Source organism: Aulonocara sp. 'chitande type north' Nkhata Bay, linkage group LG15 (genome assembly GCF_057382095.1).
Source record: "Aulonocara sp. 'chitande type north' Nkhata Bay isolate Kocher_YH1m ecotype deep benthic linkage group LG15, A_spYH_male_GT1.1, whole genome shotgun sequence".
Lineage (NCBI taxonomy): Eukaryota > Metazoa > Chordata > Actinopteri > Cichliformes > Cichlidae > Aulonocara > Aulonocara sp. 'chitande type north' Nkhata Bay.
In genome coordinates, this window is record NC_141358.1 from 36707817 (window position 1) to 36733695 (window position 25879).

At 41.3% G+C, this 25879-nt stretch overlaps 1 protein-coding gene across 9 annotated transcripts in view; it reads left to right on the forward strand.

Moving 5' to 3' along the window:
- The first annotated feature begins 22693 nt into the window (after positions 1-22693).
- The window catches only part of ptprsa (protein tyrosine phosphatase receptor type Sa), a 241846-nt gene continuing 238660 nt past the window's right edge, over positions 22694-25879 (forward strand). For all 9 annotated transcript variants that reach the window (XM_086263230.1, XM_086263221.1, XM_086263226.1 and 6 more), the window contains exon 1: positions 22694-22991. The gene's annotated coding sequence lies outside the window, so the exon portion shown is untranslated. The remainder of the gene's footprint in view (positions 22992-25879) is intronic.

Here is a 25879-nt window from a genome sequence, read left to right on the forward strand (position 1 = left end):
TTACATTAGTCTTGATACAGCCTCTGCCACCACATCAGATCAATTGCTCTGGACTCCTTTTATCAGCTCCATCACCTAGTGGGGGTGGGGGGTCATAATTTGGTCCCACCTTCACTGTTGTGATTGGTGTGGGGGTAGGGACAGGCTTAGGGCGTCGGGGGGTTCCCCGGAGGCATCTTCCTTGGGGGGCTCAACCCGGGGTAGCGGTCATGTCCGGTTGGGGGCTCTGTTGGCTCTCAGGTGACTGTTTCCTCGCGGCTGCGTGCAGCGGGGCTAGGGGAGGGTCTGTGCTGACGGACGTGGGTTACTGACCTGGTAGCCTGGCTGGCCCTGGGTGGGTCCGGGATGGGCGTGAGGTTCTGGGGGCGCTCCGTCTCTGGGCTGGGGCCCGGGCCGGGCCTCGGGGGCTTGGATCCTGGTTGGTGTGTTGCCGGGGTTGTGGGCGGGTGGGTGCATGGGGGCCCGGCCCTGGAGCAGGGTGCCGCCGGTGCGTCGAACCACCTGGGGGGCTCTTCAACTGGTGGGGGAGATGGTCACATCTTGCAGGAGCTTTCCTCTCTTCAGGAACTCTCTCTGCAGGAGGGGGAGATACAGGAGAGGTGGAGGAAGATCTCAGCCTGGGCGTTTACTGTCTTATGTAGTCTGGAAGATGAGTGGATGGTGGGGTGGGTGCAGTTTTCTCTGTGGTGGGGTTGGGTGGACTGTCCCGGGCTCTGTGGGGCCGGGAGGCGCTGCTGCACTGGGCCCCGGTCTGGATGGGCCTGGGCCCCCTTTCCCTGGCGGGTCGCGGAGTGTGGGAGTGCCTACTGGGGTCAGCGGGGGAGCTGGCCCCAGGGAGGGGTTACCTGCCCCTCCCTTCCTTCCCTCCCCATCTCCAGCTGCCTCTCTCTTCCCGCTCCACCACAACCACCCACACATGCAGGGCCTTGGAGTAGGGGTATGTCACCAGGGTGCAGAGGAGGCTACCCCCCCCCCCCCCCCCCCCTGTCCCCTTCTGGCTGCCTCTGCCTCAATTTTATCCCACAACTTAGACATTCACATTATTCACACTCTCATTACACATACATATAGGATCTTGGAGGTGGGCACAATCACGGAGTCCAAATTACCATCAGGGTGTACACCTCACCCCTGGCGTCGTTGCCCACCTCTCAATTTTAAATACACTTAGACATTGAGGGCTATCAGGAGGGACTATGCGCTTACCTGCTGCTCCTTGGCAGGTAGCTCCATGCCCTCCTGGGTTTTAATTGCACCTTAGAACACACATGCATCAACACTACAATGAGCGGGTGGAGGGAGGTTTGGAGTCTTCTCCCACCCCCATTCTCTGCGGCCTGCTGGAGCGGGAGGGCTAGGTGGAGTTGGCCGTCCGACTGCGGTCTGGAGTGTGGGGCCTCCCTGCTGCTACGGAGTCGGGGTGGTCTACCTCTCCCCACCGCAGGGAAAAGGGTAACACCACCTGGGTCTGGGTGCAGTTCCCCCCTCCAGGGGCAAGGGTACCTAGACCCGGTTTGTAGAGTACGCTTGGGGAGTGTGATCGTGTGTACAGCGTCTCTTTATGTCTGTCTCTACGTTGGTTGAGTGTGGAGTGAGTGCATTTGAGAGCATGAGGGGGGGAATGGATGTTTGTGTCTGTGTGTGCCTGTATGTCTGTGTCTATATGTCAGGTTGGGTATCAGACGCCACCTCTCTGGGGACACCTCAGGCCCTCCAAGGTTTGGAGGCCTATCTCCACCTACCACCACTTCCCCTGCCGGTGGCGGACTCCCTCAGGTGTCGGTGCGTTGGTTGTTCTTTGTGTCTGGGGGTGGGCGTCCAGGTACACACCGGCTCACTCCTTGGCGGCCGCTTATCGGGGCCTGGAGCCTGGGGCTCGCTCGGGCCCCTTCGGGGGTGGGGTGCCCCCGGCCTCTTGGCCTGGGGCTCGGTCACTCAGGCACAGCTGGCGGCCGGCGGAGCTCACGGGCGCGTCACTGCAACTCCCCCTGGCTTCTGCTCCGCGACTGCTGAGTGAACCCTCATCTGGGACTCTCCTCAGCTCTTACTGGAACAGTGGCGCGGCTGCCCCTCTGTTGGTCTTCCATGGTTTCTTGTGTTCTGGGGGCCTCTGGATGTCTGGAGTTTTGATCTCCTCCATACCTGCTTCACACCCTGGAGGACGGGGCTGTGGCCCCCCCACACGCTCCCTAGCAGATCGTTACATGGAGAAACCTTTGGAATACAAGCGCGCTGATCCACACAGGTATGCACACGGGTGTTCACTGCTTGTAGACCCAAATTACACCTTTCTTGGCTGCTACTTCGAAGCACATCTGTCCTGCGTGCTGCACAACAACATTGAATATTTAGTATTTACTGCTGTTTACACTTAGCTAGATTAATGCGATGGTGTTGTGTTTAGTATGTTGCTTTGTTTTGGGGTTTTTTTGTCTTTTTTTGCTTGTTTTCTATTCTTCTCTCAACAGGTGATCCAGGAGATTTTTATTTTTTTTCTCCCCCCCTTTCTCACTGTCCCTCTCCCCTTCTGTTTTTCCTTTCCTTCCTCTTTCTTTCTCCCTTTCCTATCTCTCACTCATGTCTGTCCCGTCTGTAACATCTGAAAATAAAATATAATAAATAATAAAAACAAAGATCGACCAAATGGACCAATACGGCAATGCCACGATGATCCATTTGGCAAAGTAAATCCATTGGGTATCCTTGTTGGTCTTCAGACAACAATTCTGATGGCTAAAGAACCAAATGGGACAGGCGAAAAAAAAAAAAGAAAAAGAAACATCCCTCATGCGTGTTTGTTGCTAGAAAAATGGGGAAGTTAGCGAGTTGTTGAAATAAGTGAGCTTGAAGATCAGTATTAGCTATGACCAACCTTATTGTTCAACTCTTAGTCTGTAGAAATCATCCTCCAGCCTTCTTAAATGGCATTCAAAATCATTCTTTGGATGTTGGCTGCCTTTAGTTCTGTTATCTCGCTTGATGATCCCACACTGCTATCGGGGAGGCCAATCCACAAATGATAATGTTCGATTGTGTGCTTTCTATCCAAGTATGTTTTCAGACTCTTAGAAGTGTATTTGGGATGCTGAAAAATAAAGCTAATTAGAGATGTTCCAGGTAGCTGACTGTTCAAGTGACTGTTCATATTCACCTCTCAGGTCCTGTGTGTATGTTTCTTATAGATATCATGTCAGATACCGTTCATTTAGTGTAGATAACTTTTGGGGCCTGCATGTCTTCTTTGTGTCTCCACTTGTCCAGTTTCCTCAAATTTAACCAAGATTTTGACTAATTGCTGTTTGGGGAATCGGTTTATTCATGCAAATTACTATTTTATGCCTGTCAAACTTTGTTAACTGTGACATTTTATGAGGATAAAACAATTAAACTTTGTTCTTTAAATTTGTTCTGTTATTGATAATGTTAATACCGGTTCTACCCTTGAGTTTGATGTGCATTTTTACTCTTGAAAAATTCATGGGTTAATGTTAAGTGCTTGGCAAACACAAGAAAATTATGAAAATAATTTAATAATTTGGCCAGTGTCCAAAGCAACGTTGAAAGGCTCAGGGAGCCTGTTTCTGCCGGAGGTTTCTTCCTGTTAAAAGTGAGTTTTTCCTACCCACTGTCGTCAAAGTGTGTGCACATAGAATGTCATGTGATTGTTAAGTTTTCTCTGTAAGTATTATTGTAGGGTCTACCTTACAATATAAAGCGTCTTGATGGCGACTGTTGTTGTGATTTGGCGCTGTATAAATCAAATAGAATTGAATTGAATTGAAAGTCCTTCATAAATCCTAAAAAACTATTGTTCACAAACACTTCAAAAAAAATTACAAAAAAGAATAAAATCCACTTTTTAGCAAAATATAACTGTGGGTCAAACTTTTCCTCAGGACTGGAGATATGCATGTGCAATGTTTATTTACACCACCCATAATATGCACATTGGAATGAAGTTAAATAACAAAAACAAAACAGACAGGTTATTTTATGGAGGAAAGCTACCAAGAAGGAATTAAAATAAAGTGTTACAAGGTTATCAAAAACAGCAACAAAAACTACAATTAAATGAAAAGAAAATGTCACACAATAAAAAGAAAGCAAATAAAAGTTGATGCGGGGGATATATAATAGAGAAGGCTATTAAAATGTGTACAAATGCAAGACAGAAAAGGCAATCAAAAGCACACACATACACACACATACACACACAAAATCCTGACTTCATCTGTGCCGCTGATGCAGGGATTTAGGTCTCTTTCACATTAATTGTCACTGGTTACAATAAATTTGTCACAATAAATCTGCTCTGGAGCCACAAGTGTTTCTATCTCGTATGCCTAACCAGCTATTGTTGCCAGGCAACAACAGCCATTTGCCGTTGTATGACATCTTGAGGTCATTTGCATTATTTATGTGGGCTTCTTGATTTCATTTACATAAAAGTAAGAATTCCATCCTAATATATGTATTTCAGCCATAAAGGCAAAAAATAAACTATAAAACTGCTAAACTTAAGCTTACTTGCACTCTAAAACACGTCCCCTTCAGGTTTTTTGAAGAGAAACATAAAAAGTTAAACATCATCCAGTTTGCTTTACATCCTTTCATGACTTCCTCGTTTAGACATCAAACATTTCTAAGGTGATAGTACTCTGAGTTGAACCAGATATTTTCCCTTCAGCTGTGAAGAGGAGAAAAAACTGGCAAGTGTTACGTACACACTCATATTGTAACAAGTAAATGTGTCCAAATATGATTTGTTTTATACAAAATATAAAATGAAAATGGTGAAAAAGAGGAAATATAGATTAATGTGACACACTGTGTTGGATTCAGAATCCCCAAAGATAACATGATTGACCAAGATATCACTGGAACTCATCTTTTTTCTCGCTGGAAAAAGGATGAGGTCATAGAGATCATTATAAGATAAGACTAAACCTGATAGTGTTCTAGTTATGCAGAAAGAAAATTACTATACAACAAGTGTCAGCAAAGACTGAATTAATTTAAATCGAAAAATACTTTAATTTTCCATAAAATAAATGTTACCATGATGCAATGAATAGACTTGGGCCCTGTGGCATATGGCTGTGGTGGTTGAGGTGTTCCTGGGTGCCAGGTGGCTCTTGGGAGCCCAGCATCCTGGAGCTTTGTCCTCAGCACATGCTGGGGTCGCCAGCCTTTAGTGGAGTCGGCTTTCCAGTGCCTCTCGTCTAACGGAGCTATTTTTCTTTGGTCATGGGGGCTGTGTCAGGGGCTTTCCTCTTCCGTCTGTAACGTGGTCATGCAGTTCTCATTGGGACATGTGGACAGGTCCACTTTACTCTTAGGGGGCTGCAAGGGGACATTGTTAATCCCGGCTTCACAATATACACACACGACACACAAAATTGTAAGTTAGTTTGTGTAATATACATTTGATTTTTCTCTCTCTGATGCCGTTAGCTTTTTGACTGTGTTTATTGCTCTCCTTTCTTCTTTCTTCTGCCCGCCTGTCGTCCTTGCCATTATTGAACAATACATACATTAATGTGAATAATGACAAAAAAATACAACGATTTTTTAAAAAAGTGAAACATGTATTTAAAGTTTTTAAAGTGTGTTTTAACCAAATTACTTTTTTTAAGCTTTAATGCATATGAATGATTATGTGAAGGTATAAAGTATAGAATTTACTGTATGCTGTTGCATGCCTGTCAGTATCGTACTTAACTAAAAGTGTCCCAGAGCATTTGGAGTAGTGTCTAGAGATGATTAATGATTGTTGACACAAACACAAACACTGGGAAGCACAGACAGAGTGAGACAGATGAGGCGATAGAAGCAGAGGGAGAAGCTCAAGTTAAATACCTCTGTATCAACATCACAGACGCTGTGGATAATAGGCCTCTTAAGGACCTTCTCTCTCACCAAAACTGCCTCCCTGGAGGTTTGCAAGAGTACAATTTGTAAGGGAGAAACACCGGTGAAGTGAAAAGGTAGACCAGTGGATAATGCTGTTAAGTCCACATTATTTGACAATCCTTTAGCTTTCACACTTTATATTCTCCTTATCTTGCCAGGAAAAACTGGCTAGCTTCTCCTTGTCACTTGGCTATGTGAAATCTAAGTAGCTGAAACTATGCTAAATTAAGAGAAAGTACACCAATGGAAACATATAGGTCCCCTGGCAGAAAACGGTGTGCAGGAATGGGGATAAAATCACCTTATTTTATCATATCCTCATTTTCTCTGTGTTAAGAATGTTTTTATGTTCAGGAAAATAACAGGAAAAAATTCCTCTTTAGGACTGTAATATCCCAGTTGTACACTGGAGGATTGTAAAACAATGTAAATAGCATATTTACTTATAAATACTACAAAGCTTATATATGCTGATGCAGTGTCTCCACTCTCATTACTATTCTTATAAAATGTATAGCTGTTCGCTGTCACTCTTGCTCTGGTTAACAGCTAAAAAGTATTCATTCATTCATAGTCCATCGGTAATGTAAAATTATGACAACCTAAGGAGCAAGAACAGTGAGATGATGTAATGGAAGCCAGTATTCCTTCCTCTCATTTGAAGAAAATAATGCAAACATGTCAGGGCAACAAGGTGGTTCCGTGGGAACTTTCCTCCTACAGGTTATGCATGTCAGGTTAACTGGTAATTTCACGTATGTATGTTGGAGTGTGTGTGACTGTCATTTTGTGTTAGCCCTAGGGTAGACAGGGAACCTCTTCAGGGTCTACCCCACTTTTTCCCCTGTGGCGATCTAAGCTAGTAAAAAGTGACCATTCAGTCAAACTTGTCTTTTCTTGTTTGACAAAATGAGGAAATAGTTGCTGAAAAATGCACGCTATAGTAGCTCATTTTGGATTCTTTGTTAGTGTAGAAATACGGCAACATAAGCATTAATTCTTGACTATCTTATGCTTGAATATCTTGACTTGAGCAAAGAGCACAGGGGTATCACTAGGTTATTACAAAGGGACCGCCTAGAGACGTTTTACTGATTCAGATCTCCAATACTGCCAGCAGGCTCCACGGGGACCTATTGCATCCCAAAGTGAATTATTATGTTGTAACATGTTCCATCTGACAACTGCTGTTGTATCTGTACTTCCATTTTTCCATTAACTTTTAATTACCAAACCTGCTAAAGGGGATCCATTTAATTATCAATTTCTTGGGATTTCATTAGTTGTGAAACCCTTGAATAATAGCCCATCCCCTTCTATCATTACTTGTCAGGAACATAGCATGCATAATGACTAGTTAGTGAAGATTTGACAGGAGAGTGTTCTCTGAAAAATAATGACAAATGGGTTTGATAATTAAACTGTTTTGACTCTGTCATATGTCATGCTAAACATTTTAAAGAAAATTTAAACACATGCATGTTGTCTCTGTGGCCTATTTGCTCAATATTGCTGTATTTGCCAATGTACTTCCAAAATAAAAGTGGTAAATATACCATATAATATCTAAATTGTTCAAAGGTAGGTGTAGACAAAGTGTAAAAAATACTTTACAAGGTTAGTTTGTAATCAGAATTTCACCAAATGAAACACCTGAAACAATGTAGCTTGCCATCACCAGTGTGTGAATGTGTGTGTGAATGGGTGGATGACTGGATATGTAAAGCGCTTTGGGGTCCTTAGGGACTAGTAAAGCGCTATATAAATACAGGCCATTTACCATTTACCATATCAGATGACGCAGACGAGTAACTCGACAGTAAAGGAAGCAAAGTCAATGAGAAGGTTCCAGATCTTGTGTCATGGATTGTCAGTCAATAGCTGAGTAGTATTTCCAGATATGACAAGTATCAGTTGCCTTTCTGCCACGAACGTTTAGAGGAAAACTGACTTACAGTGTAAGTGTACCAGAACGGCACAAATCCGATATTTTCAAATCCGATATGGGTCACTTTCATATGTGGTACTGAATCCGATACATATGCGATGTTTTAGAAAGCGACTGCTGTGTGAACGGTCAGGTCGCATTAAATCCGTCTTTTATGTCACTGACATAAGACAGACGCCAATTATCAGCGCCGGAGAAGCACCCGATAAGACATCGCGAACGCTTCCTGGCCATCCAGCGTAGATGTTAGTGAAACTGTTGGGAAGACAACGTTGGAGAGACGTGAACATTTTATTTGTACTGTATAATCTGCAGATTCTGACAGAAATCTGCAACTATCCTTTGAAGCACCGCTCCTCTCTAAAACAGCAAGAGGGATAATTATTAGGTTATTTACATTATTATGTAAATAACATAATTACATTATTATGTAAATAACAAAATAACTTAAAGCAAAAATTGGGAAACGTAAAGTCCGAAGTCTTTATATTAAGGGCCATCAGTCAAACAATATTGTTTGCTCTGGGTCAAAACAGAGCGCGTTGTGCGTGACGTCTTCTTTTGCGCATGCGGGCCGCTTTGAGCGTTCACACTAGAGCGCGTTTGCGGTCGCATTTTATTTGTAGTGTGAACGAGCAGACAAAAAAATCGGATTTGATCAAAAAGTCGGAATTGAGCATTAAGACCTGCAGTGTGAACGTAGCCTTAGAGCCACAAAGTAATGGCAAGCTTTAAATGGAACAGACAGCCAAATGTTATTTAATTTTGGCAACTGAGCATATATGGCAAGCTACAGGTATGTTTCTATCTCACTGTTGAGTGAAATAAAATCTTAATATTACAACACAGCTTTGACCTGTTACAGTCCAGGGATGCACCTCATGCTTTGCAGGCCCTGCTGTTGCTAGATGATGTCCTCTTAAAGTTATTCCACCTGGTATTTATTGAGATATTTTCAAGAGATGGACACATTGACATTGCTATTAACCCATGCTAATAATCTAAGTAATGAGTAGTACTGGCTTTAGCATTGTTTTAACCATTTCAAGGGAAGCAAGGCTCATCTTTTAAAGTACTGTGTCATAATAAGCAGGTTTAGGATCAAAACAGAAAGCTACGAGGCAGATGTAAAGCAGAGAACTACCTTTTCTGTAGGCAAGGTCAATCCAAAGTACAAAGTCCACCATGTGAAAATAATAACAAAGGTCCAACTAGAGAAAAGTAAAGAGTCTTGCACACTAGTAACAGTGTGGAGGACAAAAAGACGATCAGCCTCTGCTTTGTCACTTAGTGTACAGCCACGCATTTGCGCAGAGGAACAGAAGTTCAATTCAATTCAATTCAATTCAATTCAATTGTATTTATATAGCGCCAAATCACAACATAAGTCGCCTCAAGGCGCTTCGCAGAGGAAAAACCCAACAATCATATGACCCCCTATGAGCAAGCACTTTGGCAACAGTGGGAAGGAAAAACTCCCTTTTAACAGGAAGAAACCTCCGGCAGAACCAGGCTCAGGGAGGGGCGGCCATCTGCTGCGACCGGTTGGGGTGAGAGAAGGAAGACAGGATAAAAGACATGCTGTGGAAGAGAGACAGAGGTTAATAACAGATATGATTCAATGCAGAGAGGTCTGTTAATACATAGTGAGTGAGAAAGGTGACTGGAAAGGAAAAACTCAATGCATCATGGGAATCCCCCGGCAGCCTACGTCTATTGCAGCATAACTAAGGGACGATTCAGGGTCACCTGGTCCAGTCCTAACTATATGCTTTAGCAAAAAGGAAAGTTTTAAGCCTAAAAAGTAGAGATAGTGTCTGTCTCCCGAATCCAAACTGGAAGCTGGTTCCACAGAAGAGGGGCCTGAAAACTGAAGGCTCTCCATCCCGTTCTACTTTTAAATACTCTAGGAACAACAAGTAGGCCTGCAGAGCAAGAGCGAAGTGCTCTAATAGGGTGATATGGTACTACAAGGTCATTAAGATAAGATGGCGCCTGATTATTTAAGTTTACTTACCTTTGGTAAGACAGAGCAGTTTGCTTGAGGTTTGTCTTCATAACATTATGAAATGAGCAGCAGGAGAAAGATAATTTAGCCCAAACCCAGTCTTGCACTTCTGAACAACAAGTGTCAAGTATTACGAACATGCGTGCTAATTCAGCCCTTTCCTCATTGCAGCAGCATGCAGCGTTCCACTTGATTCTCCAGCACAGACAGTCTGCAGCTGCTAAAGAGAGAGCTGGCAGTATAGAGAATCTTCATGACTGCTGCAGTTCTCCACACATCATACATTCCTTTGTCACCCTACCAAATCAAGCTGTAGTGCTAGAATGTTGTCTGCTGCTGTAATCATTGAAAATAGTAATATATGCATTTCAGATAGTAAATTAGTCTTGGAATAGCTTGGAATAGCTGTGCACATGTGATTTTCTCAGTCACCACCCACACTGTGATCTCCCCCCCACACAATCACCAGTTTCCAGATGTTTAAGACTATCACTTCTACTAATACTAACCACATCTGTAAGAAAACAAGAGAAGAAAATGATGCTAAATACCATGCACTGCATGCAAAGCCAAACCTGAAGCCTGCTCATATCTCTTGAGCCTAGTTTCCTCTCCTGAAGGTACCCTTATCCCCTTAAGGTGATGTTCTGTAGTTGTGACAAGGTAGTGTTATTGTTGGAGGTGATGCACCTCACCAAGGTTAAGTCAGATCTTATCAGAGCAGCAGTGTGAGAGGGATGCTGTTTTGCAGGTAGTTCTAGTGGAGCGAAGAGGGTAAGCAAAGGTTGGGTGATAATGTAGTGATGAGCTATACTCCAACTCGCTGACTCCCTGGGTTTTTTTCCCCTTACAAATACAGTATATCAAGTTGCTGTGTATAATGTTAAAGTAGGTCAGGGTGGCTCCGGTGTTGTTTAGCAGAGCATGACACTACAAATGTCAGGGTTAAAGGTTTCGTTCATAGTGTTTGCAGCAATAAAACTCTGAGGCAGTTTGGATAAAAGCACCCACAAATGTGATGTTTAATTTTCTGAATTATCTGTTGAATTTTTAATGCTGTTTTTAGACTTTACTGCTGTACTTTGCCTCTTTTTAGGGAGACAAATTCTCAATAATAGTGCACTTATATCTCCAATAATTTATCCAAACTCCAACACTGTTCTCAGCTAAAAATATTCCTGCTTGAAGCACACTGTGGTACGTCTACAGATCCACTATGCCATACCCCGGCTCAGTAGCATGCACTGAGGGGTTCTGCAATTGTGTTGTTGCTACTATCAATAACTAAACTTTCTAGAACTTTTAATCTGTCAACTTATTTCCTGGAACTAGGCATGGAAAAAGTGGGGTTGTGCATGCTGAGTACTCCGCTTGTATTTTCACAAATGTTTGTGACTGTGGAAGAGAGAGTGATACAGACATGTAACCTGGAGGGTATAACAGTCTTTTTTTTCACAATCCAGGACCGATACAGCATCCAACCACAGTGGGCACAAAATACACATTTACACTTGTTTGTGTAAAATGAATTCAAACAAGCCCACCCAAAACTGTCTAATCCAGGCCAAACTCTATAAATCTTCTGAACTGCTATTATGACAAGCCAATCTTGCCTTTACACGGATATCATCTTCTGTGGCCTTTTATTTTTATTTTATTTATTTTTTTCTGAGGGATGTTCACACCTTCGCCCACCTGAATGTCCTGTCAGGCTGCTGCTATAGATATCCACACAGAGCACAGTGAGGGGGAGAAAGCAGCAACTGAGAGAAAGTGAGAAAAAGCAAATGAGGTGGCGATACAGCAGAGAAGGAAGGAGAAAGCGCTTACACCGAGTGAAACGGTGAAAACACCAAACGGGGAACAATAATTCATCTGGTAGTGAGTTTATCGAGAGTGAGAGAATGCGCACGAAGTGAAAAGAGGGAATGATGATAGGGGAAGAGCAAGAGAATGAGCTCTCTACCTGTCAGCGCATCAAAGCTTCGTCGTGTCATATACTCACTCGCTCCCACACCCACTCACCTCAGTGCCTCAACTTAATGAGCCAAGAGCCTCTCAGTGGCTCCCGTATACAGCAGCACCCTCACACAGCCTGTGTTATAGACAATTTATCGCCCTGTACAGCAGCATTTCTATTTCTATTCTCTGTTATCACGACCTGCACTCTTCATACTGTCGTGTTACCTGCTCACTGACTTTCACCATGGGCAAAAGCAAAATCTTTACTTATACCACACCATAGGGCATTTGACAGGTCTCTTCCATCCATTGGTCCTTACCGCATTGTACAAAATATGAGGTTTCATAGCCAAATAGGACCTTAAATCCGAATTATGTTAAGATCAATGGACAAATACACAAAGCAATTTTAGTTATCTCTCTAACATACCTAAAAACATACCATTTTCCTAAACCTAACCTTGCTGTTTTTGAAAGGGGTTAGTTATTTGAGAAAATAAGCACAGAAAAAAGAGGAATATTTAATACTGATGTCATATCTACATATGATAATATCATCAAAATATGCAGTGCCAATAATTATCTGGTCAAAACTCCCACAAAGCAGGTGGCAGTAATGGAGAGAAAGAAGAAGAACAGCAGAAAATAGTTTGCTAGAAACTCCCGGAGTATTGTTACATTGAGCAAAGTCACAGGGGAGGAAATGAAAGACAAAAGCAAAGCACTTTACCTGCAGTTGAAGAAAGTGTGGTATAGCCTCTGTGGGTGTTTGTTGGTTTCTGATAAAATGCTGGAGTGCTGGGTGGCAGTCTAGAGTGCAAGAAGAGCTGATTAATAGTAACAGCAAAAGGAGTCAGTTCTCAACCTTCACCTCAATTGAGCTGCAGATTGTTCCACAGCAGAAAAAGTATGAAGCAGGTAGCTAGAAATGGCATTAAGTGTTCTTTTTGTACCCTTTTCCACAGTTATAGAAACTCATTGGTCTAAATAAGGAAGAAATACACAATAAACAAAGTTAAAGATACATTTGACTGATTGCATTATTTATCCTATGTATGTTGTGATACTGTGAATTTTTTGGTCATAATCATAGTGTAGTGTTGCTTTCAGTCTGTTTGATATTTTTCATGAAAATTTGTTCTTTGACGTTTTGATTTTATCAGCTTACCAACACAGGAAGGCCCTGGTGCTGAACTCCTGGAGAGATGTTGGACTGTCTCCTTTTCCTTACTTGCTTCAGGTGGATGATGTGCTGATGGTGTATATACCTTATTTTCATATTGTTAACATATTTCAGTTATCTTAAAGTGAAAATGCTTAATGTATTACTTGCACTTAGTTAGGAAACCATGCATTTCTTCAGGAACACTGAAAATATTATACATCTTTTATCTCCAACATCTACAAGTGTGATCACACTGGCCGCCCAACAATGCAGCACTAAAAACCAGGAAATTTAGATATTTTACTTCTCTCCATCCTCAAGTTTTAGAAAATTTGAAACAAGAAGAATGAGAACATTGATTACTCTTTAAAGACTTCATAGGCAAGCCCTCACTGACACTGGAGAGCTTCTACATTTTAATGAGCCCTCACTCACCCTGAGAACCCCCAAGGTGGGCCCTCTTGCCTGTCCCTGTTGCCAGACTAAAGTCAAGAGGTGGTTACTTTTGCTGTCAGGGCTCCGAGTCTCTGAAAATACCTGTCGAGATCAGAGTTCAGTCTCATTCATCTTATAAATGTTTTACTAAAGTATGTTTAGTATATTTGCATATCCTGACTTTAGTGAATTACCTATTGGCCTCTGTTCTCTTCTTCAGATCATTTTTGTTTTTATTTTTTTAATTTAAATTCTTATTCAGTTGTCTCATGTTCCCTGGTTTTATTTTTTAGTTTGGACATACTTAATCTACTCCTTTATATTTACTATTTTCTTAAAGAAGACAAGTTCAGTCACATCAATTGCTATAGCAAGCAAAATAATGTGAACAAAGCAAAATATGTCTTATGTTCTCGCAGTCACTTCTCTGTTTCAACAAATCTAAATCTAATAGCATCTCTCTTGTGTTTGGGTAGCATGATTGTCACCCTGCTTTTTGCCCTTTAGAGAGCCATGAGGCTTATTCTGAGTCACTGTTCTCTGAAAAAAAAAGATAGTTCTACAAAGCACAAGCATGTTAAAGAGGACAAGAAACGCTACACATGTAAAGGCTAATTTACAACATTAAAGTTGACCTTGAAAAAAATGTTATGAAACCATATGAAATAATATATCATATGAAAGGGCATGGAGAGCACTGTACAACACACCTTTTCTTTTTTAAATATGGTGCCCTACAACAGCGTTCCCCAACCTTTTTTGCGCCACAGACCGGTTTATGCCCGACAATATTTTCACGGACCGGCCTTTAAGGCGTCGCGGATAAATACAACAAAATAAAACTAGTACCGGTACCGAAAAAAAGATTTATTCATAACACATAACACACGTGAAAAGACCCAGGAAAACCGAGTTAACGATAAAAACGATAACAAAATAACGCTGAACACCGATAAAAACCCTGAAAACCATACATTTCACACCTGAGCCTCAATTCTCGCGGCCTGGTACCAAACGACTCACGGACCGGTACCGGTCCAAGGCCCGGGGGTTGGGGACCGCTGCCCTACAACATCACAATAATGCCATAACAGGCTGACATCTGCACTTGCTCTTGTTGTTATTTTCATGTTGCAAAGTATAATTACAACTACTAATTTACAATGTAAATCACAACCACTCCTGTTTTAGTGGAAAAATTATCAACTATTTATGAATATATGTAGTGTGTTTGAAGTTGATGACACTCTATTTTAACCTGACGGAAATTTGAAGAAACCTAATCACCTGTATCTAGATTACTAGAGTAGAGGGTTCTGTTAAAGAGACCTGTGCCCTTGCAAACATTGCAGGAACTGCATGGATGACAAAGTCATGAAGGAAGTGACTGTAGTAAGTTTTATTCAGACATTTAAAGGGTCACTTTAAATTACTTTAAATGGTGATGAAAAGTGAACTGACGGTTGAGCTGTAAAGGAAAAGCCAGAGTCACCATGGGTTTGAAGGAAGGCTTGATTGTATAGCACCTCCATAGCGCTGAAGTGTTGCCTCTGGTGTGAATTGGGAGTTAGAGCTATTCTCCTCCTGCTAAATGTCACAGCATTCATGCCATCCTCTATTCAGTTAAATTCAGTTGTATTCATTTAGCGCCCATTCACAACAACAGTTATCGTAAGGGATGTTCCATCGTAAGGTACAGACTTTACAGATAGAAACCCAGCTTCTTGTTAAAACTGGTTAAAGTGAGGAAGGAAAATAGAGTTTTAACAGGAAGAAACCTCTGGTACACCCAGACCTAGTGAGGCCCTCAACTGGTTGGGGTCTGCTCACTGTGCTAAATATACTTAGGTCCAAGGGCTTTTAACTGGTGAAACTATGATTGCCATGGTAACAAAGAATCTCTCCCCAAAAGTCATATCTGCATTTCTGTTTTTATCTCTGAGCACGAGTGCAATAGGAATTGCATCACTCTGCAACCTGCCCCACTATACAGTGATTATGTTCTCATCATGGTCGTGCCACTTAGAGAAATACTCTGATCATTCTGCCGTGGTTGGGGGTATAAGTGATGGGAAACAGGAGAAGTGCAGAGCACTAATGGATGATTTTGCGGAATGGTCTGGGAGAAATCATCTGCTTCTAAAATTGAATAAGTCCAGAGAGATGGTGATCAACTTAAGACAGAAGAGGCTAACTACACAGCGTGTTTCTAGCTCGGAACAGGATGCTGTTTTGGTGGCGGAGTACGAGTGCCTGGATGTCCATATGAACAAAAGACAGATCATCACAGACACTGTATAAAAGAATGGAAAGAGCATTTTCCCAGTCTGTGCAGCAACATTTTGGAGATTTGGAGACTGTGGAGGAAGTCAGTGAACAAACTATCCTGACCACCCTCTGCACCACTTACTGGACAGGCAGGGCACCGCCTCTGACAGACTGATTCAACTCCAGTGCCATATAGACAGATACAGGAAATCTCTCATATCACATACAATAACTCTCAACAATATAAAGCATCAGTATGGAATCCCGCCAGTCCTTTCATCAAAACATGTGATTGGACATTTGATTAAGTATCCTAATAGTTTTCCGTAGAGCTTCATCACTCATGTGACTATTATAAAATGTCAGCAAATCTGAAAATGACAGGATTAGAGGCATTAATATGTAAAGCTAATGTTCTGGATCATAGCACATGCACTGTAGGCAGATATTGTTGCAACATTAGCCTAGCAGTTAGTTTGCTAGAAAATAAAAGCCAGGTTAAATGAGTAAGGAGCTAGAGAGGATTACACAGCTATGCAAGTTGCCTTTGTCCTTGTGTTGGCTCATGCAAGACAGAAAATCCAGGTATAAAAAATAAATTAAATAACTTTAAAAATAAAAAGAATACACAAGAGTGGATTGCAGCACTAAGGGGGAGCTTCAGGGTAAATCACACTCTTGGTATCCCAATCTATTCTATCTCTGAAATACTCCTGTTTACATCACCTGCATTAACATAAAAAAAAATGATGCATACTGGTACTGGACTAACAATGGATTTCCTATTTAAACTATTTAAACTACCGTATATGTTCATTTTCAGATGCATAATCAGTTGCTGTCTGGCCCCTAGTTTCTGCACCAATCAAGTTTCCATTCAGACAAAGACGGAGTTTTATGTTTGACTTTGTGGTGTAAAGATTGCCGGACTTCTAACAATCTCAATCCTGATAACACTTTACATCTCTGGGATCCCTTTAATATTTTAGGTGGCGGTGATTCAAATAGTCTTAAATGTTAATGTAGGAAAGAAACAACTTATTTCCCCCTGTGATAAGTATAGCACAGAAAGGTGGGGATAACTCATTTATCTGCATAGAAAGTGTTTAGTTATGGTTCATTTCTTTAAAGTACCAGAGCAGGATGTATTTCTATATATGCATATATATTGTCGAGATGGCTCGCCCTTAGTTACTGAATCAAAGGCCACCCAGACAGCTGGGAGGTGGATATCTCATTTGTGGGACACTTTATCCAAAGGAGCATACAGCAAGCGGAGTGCCACTTTAGCCTATTAGGCCTATTGTGTGGGTGGGTTTTGCACTCTCTCACGCCTGCCTTATAGGTGCCACCCTTTGCAGCTGACTCCACTCAGCAGTCAGGCCAGGGAGTACTTGAGCTGGGGGAGAGGGGCACCCTGGTGCCACAATACCATTGTTCTTAGCAGTATGTAGCCTGTGTGTTTGAGGCCAAGTTCTCCTTATTGATGGAAAATGGTGTGTTAGTTTCAGCTGTTTATTTACCCCCATTTTGATTTGGTGCTTGGTGTTTCTTTTTCGTCTTCTGGTACTGTGGGTGTAGCTGCTTGGCTATTTCTTTTAAGTGTTTTGCTTATCATTCTGACACCTTGAGAAAGAGAGAGGTTAAATGATGAGTGAAATATGTCACAAATGCCCACAATTATCTGTGTTAAGTTCAAGTTTTGTCTGTAAACATCTTTAGAATTCCAGGTTTGTTTTATGCCTTTTTAATTTTTTGAGGTTATTTACTGTGTCAAACACCAGTGCAAACAAAATTAATGGTGTATAGGAAACAGCCTGTACAAACAAAACAGAGGCACTGATTAAAGCTAAAGAGACAATGCAACAGTTTTACTTAATTTGTTTTACAGCATTCTTGGGCCTGCTGTCTGTCTGTCTGATAAAATTAGACTAGCATAATTGCAAACAGGCTCTGCTTTGGCAAGGCAAATTCCATTGCAGTGAATTACCTTTATCCTTAATCTAAGTCAAAGCTCTTCCCTCGTATCTTGTAGATTAAGTAACAATCCTGAAATCACCAATCAATGAATGGCCTTGTCTGACTTTTCTTCAAGTCAGGGGCTCTTGACTGCGGGTGCTCAGTGCAAGGTGACAGAACACTATATCTCCTCTAATTAAACCACTCACCCAGTCACTCTGATTGGCGTCTATTTCCCACACAATGGTGAATGTACAGAGGAAGAGAGGAAAAAAAGGAGTTATGGAGAAGTGAGGCCAGTTAAGCAGTGTTGAGTGCAAAAAAAAATGAAAAAAATGAAAAAATGTGATTGAAGAATGGAAGTTGGAGGAGCAGAAAGGTGCTGTGAGAAAATTAAAGACAAGACGCAGGCTCACTTGTTTTTGAGAGTGGATCATTTCTTTTATCTTTATTTAGACATGAGGAAAGCTGACAGTAATAGAGAAAGACAAAAAAGAAGAATCATTTTATGAGGATGCAGGGAGACTCACCTGGCCCCCAACAATGCCACCTATCAAGTGTCCGGAACTGTTTCAGCCTTCCTCAGATAAATAGCAACAGAAAATTCTGTTATTAAGTTTGGTTGTATGACAGTGAATATCAGTTTCACTGGGATAATTTCATTTTGTTATGAGCTCCTTCTGCTGTTTAGGTAACATTATTCCATTGAACTCAAAGCAGATTGGAGTTTGCCACATAGTGTAAAACTGATGTTATGGTCTTTTTTTAATACTCGAGGCAAAATTCTGCTCTTTTAACTAAGAGAAACATTTATATTAAAACCCAAATAGAATTCAGCTATAGTCTTTTCATGGCTGATGATGCAACCCTTAAAAAGCTACTGTTGCTGAGACACAGTGGTGTGACTGATGTCTATTAATACTTTGTAGAAGCTGATTTTTTTTATTATTACTGTGGTTCTCTCCGACTCATCCACCTCAAAGACATGGCAAGGTTACAACAGACAGTATGCCAGGAGAATATTCCCTTAACTGCTTTAATGATTGGTCTCGCCGAGGTAAATTGAACGCACGGAAACATAGCAAATTAAGTTTTAGTAGCAGCCTCAACAGATATCTCCATTTGCAAATTTTAGAACGGGTTGTTCTTTTCTTATTTCATGATATACTTCTTTACTGCAGTGAAGAGCAGGAGAATCATGTGAGAACAAAACTAATTGAGACACCAAGACATGAATATTCAAATGCATGCTGCATATTTGGATCATCATCAGCTCACTTCCAAGTGCTTGTCCTATTGGCTTTTGGCTCACAGTGTCTGGTGTCCCCTTACTTGTGCAAGCAGATGTTATCAAAGGAACGTCCAATTATCTAAAGTAAAAGCAAAGATAAGAAAAAGATGATCAAATGATCATTCCGAGGAACTTAAATGCTTTAGCTTGGCTTAAAGGTCATGTCCAGCTACGCGGGTAGAGAAAGGCTTCCATACTTCCTAGATTAGGAATCTGATCCACTGGGCCCACAAATTATATTTTTTTTATTTATTTACTGATGGATTGATGGATGTTTTCCTTGCCTCTGTTTTGCCAGATCGTGCAGAAATTAGTTGAGGACTGCCATCTTTAAAAGGCCTTAACTGCACCCGTGCATGCACACTCTCTAGTCTAGTCTTTACAAAACCATGCTAACTTTATGACTGTTAAAATTTTTATCACATAAGTTCAATAAGACAATTAATGTGCTTCGCTTAGGCAACCGATCACTTTTTGTTCTACTTTAAATATTTTGGATAGACAGTAAAATCCAAATGAGTGGCTGTGAGTAAAATGAATCCATCAGGTCGAGGAGCTGAGATACCAAAGAGTATGTAATTTCTTGTAGCACCCAGCAGCAAACACAGGATGCATACAGAGGATCCAGGTGCAAATTATGTTTGATATTAAATGGTCCAGACAGTCCTGAAAAAAGCACTCGTCTTCAGGTGAAATAATGCTATTTGATTATTCTTCAAGCAGCAAACACCAAGCAAACATCAACGTGCACCAACTCTAGTCAAGATATCATGGTCTGAGAAACACATAATCAGTCTGTATTATATACCAGCTGTAGGTGGTATTTTTACACAACATGTGTTGCCTAGAACATAACTCGGAAAGAACACCAAAAAAAAGTGTTGCCCCCATGCACACCATGGGCTGGGCAGAAGTGTAAGAACCCAACTTTACATTTTATCTGTGAAGTCGATTAATGTGTGGCTTGTATAAGGGATGAAAAAGCATGTACATTGTTACAAGATCAGAGCGCTTATTATTATTATAATTATTAATTAATTATGCAGTTGTAAACTATAGGCATTGACTGAACTTCCACTGAACAGCAGATGTACATAATGTTCATATTAGGAAACATTGTAGTTTTCACAGTAGTTTCTAACTATTAGGGATCATCTGAGCCCACTGAAAGCAAAAGGAACTTCATTGTTCACTTGTACAGGTTTAGAGGCTCTTACTGCAGTCTTAAGGACCAGTAGTAAGCAGACTAGAACGCAACAGAAGGCAGGCTGAGCAGAGAGGTTGCATTTGAGGTGCAGCAGCGAGGGCAGGTGTTTGAGAAGGATGATGCAGTCCCAGAGAAGGACTCTTTTTCCCCCTTGTACAGAAATGAGTCAAACTACTGCTATAAGTCTGTAATGTGTGGAGAAAAATCTTGGATGTGCCAGGTATGGAAATGTGATTACATGCAGTCCACCAAAAGGAAAAAAAAAACAAAAAAACAATGGTGCATAGTCAGACCGTGGTGACGGTAATTGTAGGAAGACTGCTGGGTCACTGAAAAGCAGGAATTGAGTGACAATTGTTCACCCCAAAGAGGAAAACAAAGCTAAAAAATAATTAAAGTTCAAGAAAGCAGCATGAGAAGTGCAGACAGTGGACAGTTCTCATTGTATTAAACACTCTGTTTCACTTCACTACAAAGAATTTCTTTGTCTTCTAAGAGACTGACAGCAAAGCAAATGAGAATAGTCCACATAGCAGTTGTTCCACTTATTTTTGACACTGTCACAGTACACAGCTATAACATGTAGCTGTGTATTTCTACTTCTATCTGGCTTGATGCAGTGTATCCAGCAGGGGTTGGATCATAATGCATTGCATCTTTTGTCCTTTGTAGACTGAAAAATGGGGATCAGAGTAAATCTTTGGTGAGGATGAAGTGCACTGAAGGAGGATGAATGTCCATATTTTTCCTGGCTTTGGATAGCTATGCATTTTATTCCTCTTTCATATTTTATTTGCATTGTATACAGGTGTATTAACAGATGGAAACAATCTTTCTTATTCTTTATAATAAAAGTTTAACAGGCCATAAACATAATTGTATAACTGATATACATACACATGAAAAGAGGGCAATAATTCTGTTATCAGTGGTTTCCTATTCTCCTTTTTCTGAGAAACTGAGAATGTTAAAACATCTTCAGTGTACATATTAGTATGTTGTGAACATGAAGCTGAGGGGAATCAAAAAGGTCAAGAATTAGCCCTTGGCATCAAACAGATGCCATATATATATATATATATAGATAGATAGATAGATAGATAGATAGATAGATAGATAGATAGATAGATATAGATATAAATATAAAATCCACTGGTGACAACAAGTGAGAGTGTGTCTATCACCACAATACAGAAAACAGCATGATAGGAAAGATGGTCTGATAGAAGGCAGCAATGTATTGAACACAAAACCTGTGTTTTCAAGTGTCCATCAGCTGCCATTTCTTGGCCACTTGAGGCTAAGTGCCTCCTTCAAGGAGCAACTCCATGCATTAGGAGAAGTATGAGTGGCTGGGCTCCAGGAGGTTAAATTTAAGGTCGTCCCTGTAAGAGCATCTGTGGCACTAGACAAAGTTGAGGAAGGCAGCTTTGTCACTTAAAATATCTGATTAACTAAAACCTGCAACTGAAGCTGATTGATTAAATGTCCTCTTGGGCCTTATCAGTCTGTTTTTGTTCATTTTCTGGGGGGGGGGGGGGTTTAGCAGTCAGAAGCAAAGTGCAGAAAATACCTCATTGTCTTCTTACCTATTGTGAAGGTTTTGCAGTAAACCCAAACAAAAATAATTTTATAATATTAACGAATCACACACTGGCTTCTGTTTAATACATTTCTTAAGTCACACCTTGTAGTTGCAGTTTTGTATTTTGCCCTTACATCGTCTGGGGAGGAAATTCATATCATATGGAGAACTTATTGTTAACTGTGTTTTAGAAGTTTAAAAATATGTGTGTACTAGAACACAATTTATCCACAGTCTCGTTTAAATAAATGGGTAAATAACAGTCCAGTGAGATGGATTGTTTGCATTCGCAGTGTAATATTTGATATACACACGAGCTTATCCTTTGAGTCTGATACGAAGAGATGATGCTTTATCTTTAAGATACCCCTGCTGCACCAAGTAGGGGGCGGTTGCCATGACGCAGTGCGCTGTAGGCATTGGCCTGTTTCATGCTACCTTACCTTCCCTCTTATGGCGGGTAAAGGCAGGCTGGTGATGCTACTGGATGAAACCTTTAGTAAGGCGGGGAAAAACTGTATGACTTCATCATAGCGAGTAGAGCACTGCAAAAACCTGCATTCTAAAAAAAATTCTTCTTACGCATAAAGTCCCGTTTTTTACTCCACTGCTCAACGATATTGTTTAGGGAATATATGGAAAAGTTGTATTATAATTCTGAATTATCTTGAGTTAAAATAGGTCAAAATAGGTCATTGTAAAAATTTAGATTTTTCCTTTTTTAGAGCAGTTTTCATGTATAGTCGCTAATGAGTAAAATATTAATTAAATAAACACACCAACAAAGGTAATGATAATAAAGTTAGAATGTTAAAGTAGTTTTATAAAAGAAGGGGGCAATGAGAGGAGGGGGGAGAGAAGACAGAGAGAGCCTTCAGTTGAGTGGTGGCTGGAGAGGGAGGGCCGGACGCATGACATCATTCCCTCAGCTTCTCTGCACAGACAGAGCTCTGGTTTCTCCAAGTGCGCACGGCGGCTGCTGCTGAGGGAACGACTCCTCCTGCCGTACCCAGGCGCGTCCTGAGCATCCTGCGCTCTTGGGTGGATTTTAAAATCACTACTTAAGCCGGCAGGGGAACCCGTGTACGGTTCCTGACTGGACCTGCCGCGGGGACGAACATATTTAACACAAACCCGGGGATTATTGTTTGTTTTAAACATGAAGATGTGATGGGTTTATGAGCTGAGAGAGAGCGTGAGAGAGAGAGAGAAAAAATAAATAAAAGCTGGAACTCCGACACCGACAAAAGGTAGGCAGACTTCTCAGCCTGTTTTCCCGAACAGTGTTTGGCTACTTTTCTTCCACTAGACCTTGGTTTTAATGTCATGGTTTTATCTGTGTGTAAAAGAAAGGGGGGGGAGCATCAGGCATGGGGTCTGGGAGCGCACAGACCTCTTCTGTCCTGTCGTTTTAACACCTGCACAGAGCATAAGGCAAGTCTCCAAAGAAAGCGTTTCAGAATACTGCAAGAAAGCACGTTCAAGTTGAAACGGGGCTTAGCGACGGAACGAGATGCTCGAAAGTCCCGGACTCAGCGGGAGATTCGACTCTGCCCTCGCAAAGGTGTTGCTATAGTGGCAGAGCATATCTGCCGCTTAAATAACGGGGATACGTTCACGAACGACGGTCGCAACAGGCACTGCTTCCCTTTTCTGTTCTGCTCTCCCACTCACTTAATTACAAAATGAAAAAAGAAGCCTGGGTGGTTCTGCAGCAGAAAGGCGAAGCAGGATTTCTTTAAGGTCTTCTTTTACTCCTCTTTACGCAGCATAGAGCTTCTTTGGAACATTTCCCATATTTCTTAATCATTCGTTTTTTCGGGCGGGGGTGTGTCTCTCTCGCTTTCTCTCTCTCTTTCTGTATCTCTCTCTCCGCGTGTGTGTGTGTGTGTGTGTGTGTGTGTGTGTGTGTGTGTGTGTGTGTGTGTGTGTGTGGTGGGAGGGGGTTCTCCATCTAGCAAGTGCATCTCCACAGGGGGGTGTTTCATTGACCAAGTCAATCGTGACAGGCGTTTCGTTAGAATCCGGCTATATAGGCATGCCCACAGACCAGGACACATCCAGCTCTTCTCGTAGGCATCGACCATAAAAATGTTATTTTCGATCATTTCTGTCCCCTGTATCTCTTTCCCCTTTCTCTCTGTGGATCTCTTGTTTGATCAGTATTCAAGCGTGACCTGTAAGTGTTGGACTTTGAGAGCGGCGTTTGGTCTGCGCCCCTGGACGGGCTTTTGCTTTTGCGCATCACGTTGCCTCTGGCTTGTAGAACGTATTTGGGCTCGTTTCGAGGTGCGTCGCTTGAGCTTTCCACAGAGCCACCGAGGTGGAGTCAGCACAGCAATGACACTGACTTTGTCTAATTGCCAGTAACGTCCTTGCTGAAGCTGGAAACTCCGAAACGATTGGAATTTGCTCCCGTCTGTAGATCCTGTCGCTCCCGTTGACATTTGACGTAAAATACCTTGTGTTTAGCCTCTGAAGACATATCTAAAAATGTAAAAAGCTGGTTTTACACACACACACACACACACACACACACACACACACACACACATATATATATATATACATATATATATATATATATATATATATATATATATATATATATATACATAAACAGTCACCGGGACACGGACTACAAACTGAGTAACCATTTTTTAAGTTTTATAAGATTTGGATGATTCCTCTCATAGTTTAATATTTTTATAAAAGCAAAGCAAACACATCATGTATCATTCGGATTCATTCTTTTTATTATTCATGAGAGCAAGGATAGACTTTTTAGGCGATTTCTTATTTCTAACAGCATTTTTTTTTTATTTCTAATAGCATATTTTTATTTGGAGCTTGGTTTTGCCATATTTGGCACAAAACAATTTAGTCTATCATTTTCACGAAGTTGTGCATTTCCCATCTTGTTCCATCTCTTTGTTTCGATCGCAATGAGCGCATCGCGGGTCAGCAAAGCTCATTAAAGCCAGAGGAGAGAACAATATCTCGCCCGCGCCCGGGTTGTTAAAAGAAAATGGCTTTATTCATTTTTCTCTGTACCAGTGGTAACTTAGTTATAGCTTTTTTATGGTGCCTGGAAATGGCTCACAGGCTCGCGGTGCTATGTAATGTAATCAAATTTATGATGTTGCTGTGTATTACAATTCCCTGTTATGCTCCGTCACATGAGAAATTTGGAGTGACTCCCGCCCCCTCGCCCCATCCTCCACACGGGCAAAACACAATGCCCAGAAACATCAGAACAAGTCAGGTTAACAGCCACCAGTGGGCTGAAGAAGAAGAAGCACGCACCCCTCGCCCCCCACTTAAAATAGCCCACGATACTTCCTAAATTATATTCTGACTTATGCTACCACACATTTATTCAAGCAACAAACCACGTGCCTCTTGAGTTTTACATTTTTCACATTTTATGCACATTTCTTTTCCAGTAACAGTCAAAAGTTTGATTTCTGCAAGGAAGATTTAGAAATATGCAGAGCTGATTTCGTAATGATGAAACAAATAATGTGATGCAGCTTAGCACACAGAGCAAGACATGCACACATACAGATTTGTATTCCCTCATCTTTTTTTAGGCAGAACAGCACCCTTGGGATTCATTTGGCTATTATTTGTATGATTTTAATATTTCAGTCTAATTTCTAATTCAGATCCATCTTTTAGAAAGATGTGTCGCTATGTTTCTGTCCTCCTCTTAATATTAAGATGCAGTGGTACCCAATGATCACTAATGCAGAGTACAGTCTTTCCTGTCTGACAGGCCTGTGGAAGAACAGCCTTTCATACTTAATTGGAGAACACATTTTATGCAGTTCTTCAGCATCCAATGTGTGTTCATGGAGCAGTCAAATACCCATGTTAGACATGCAAAAGAGGTCATTCTAACAGATCAAGGATCAAAGATTTGGATAAAGTCAGTGAGGACTGTTCTTTAACAAATAATATTGTTGCTGGATGTCTTGATACTCCTCTTGTTCAAGATCAGGTGGCTGAGGTGCAAGGTGAAACCCTCATTGACACAACCAGTGAGACCAGTGAGTGCAGAGCATTAAAGATGTTGTAATAGAAGAGTATGTTAGCTTAATATTCAGGCTCTATGAATGCATGAAATATGTAATAG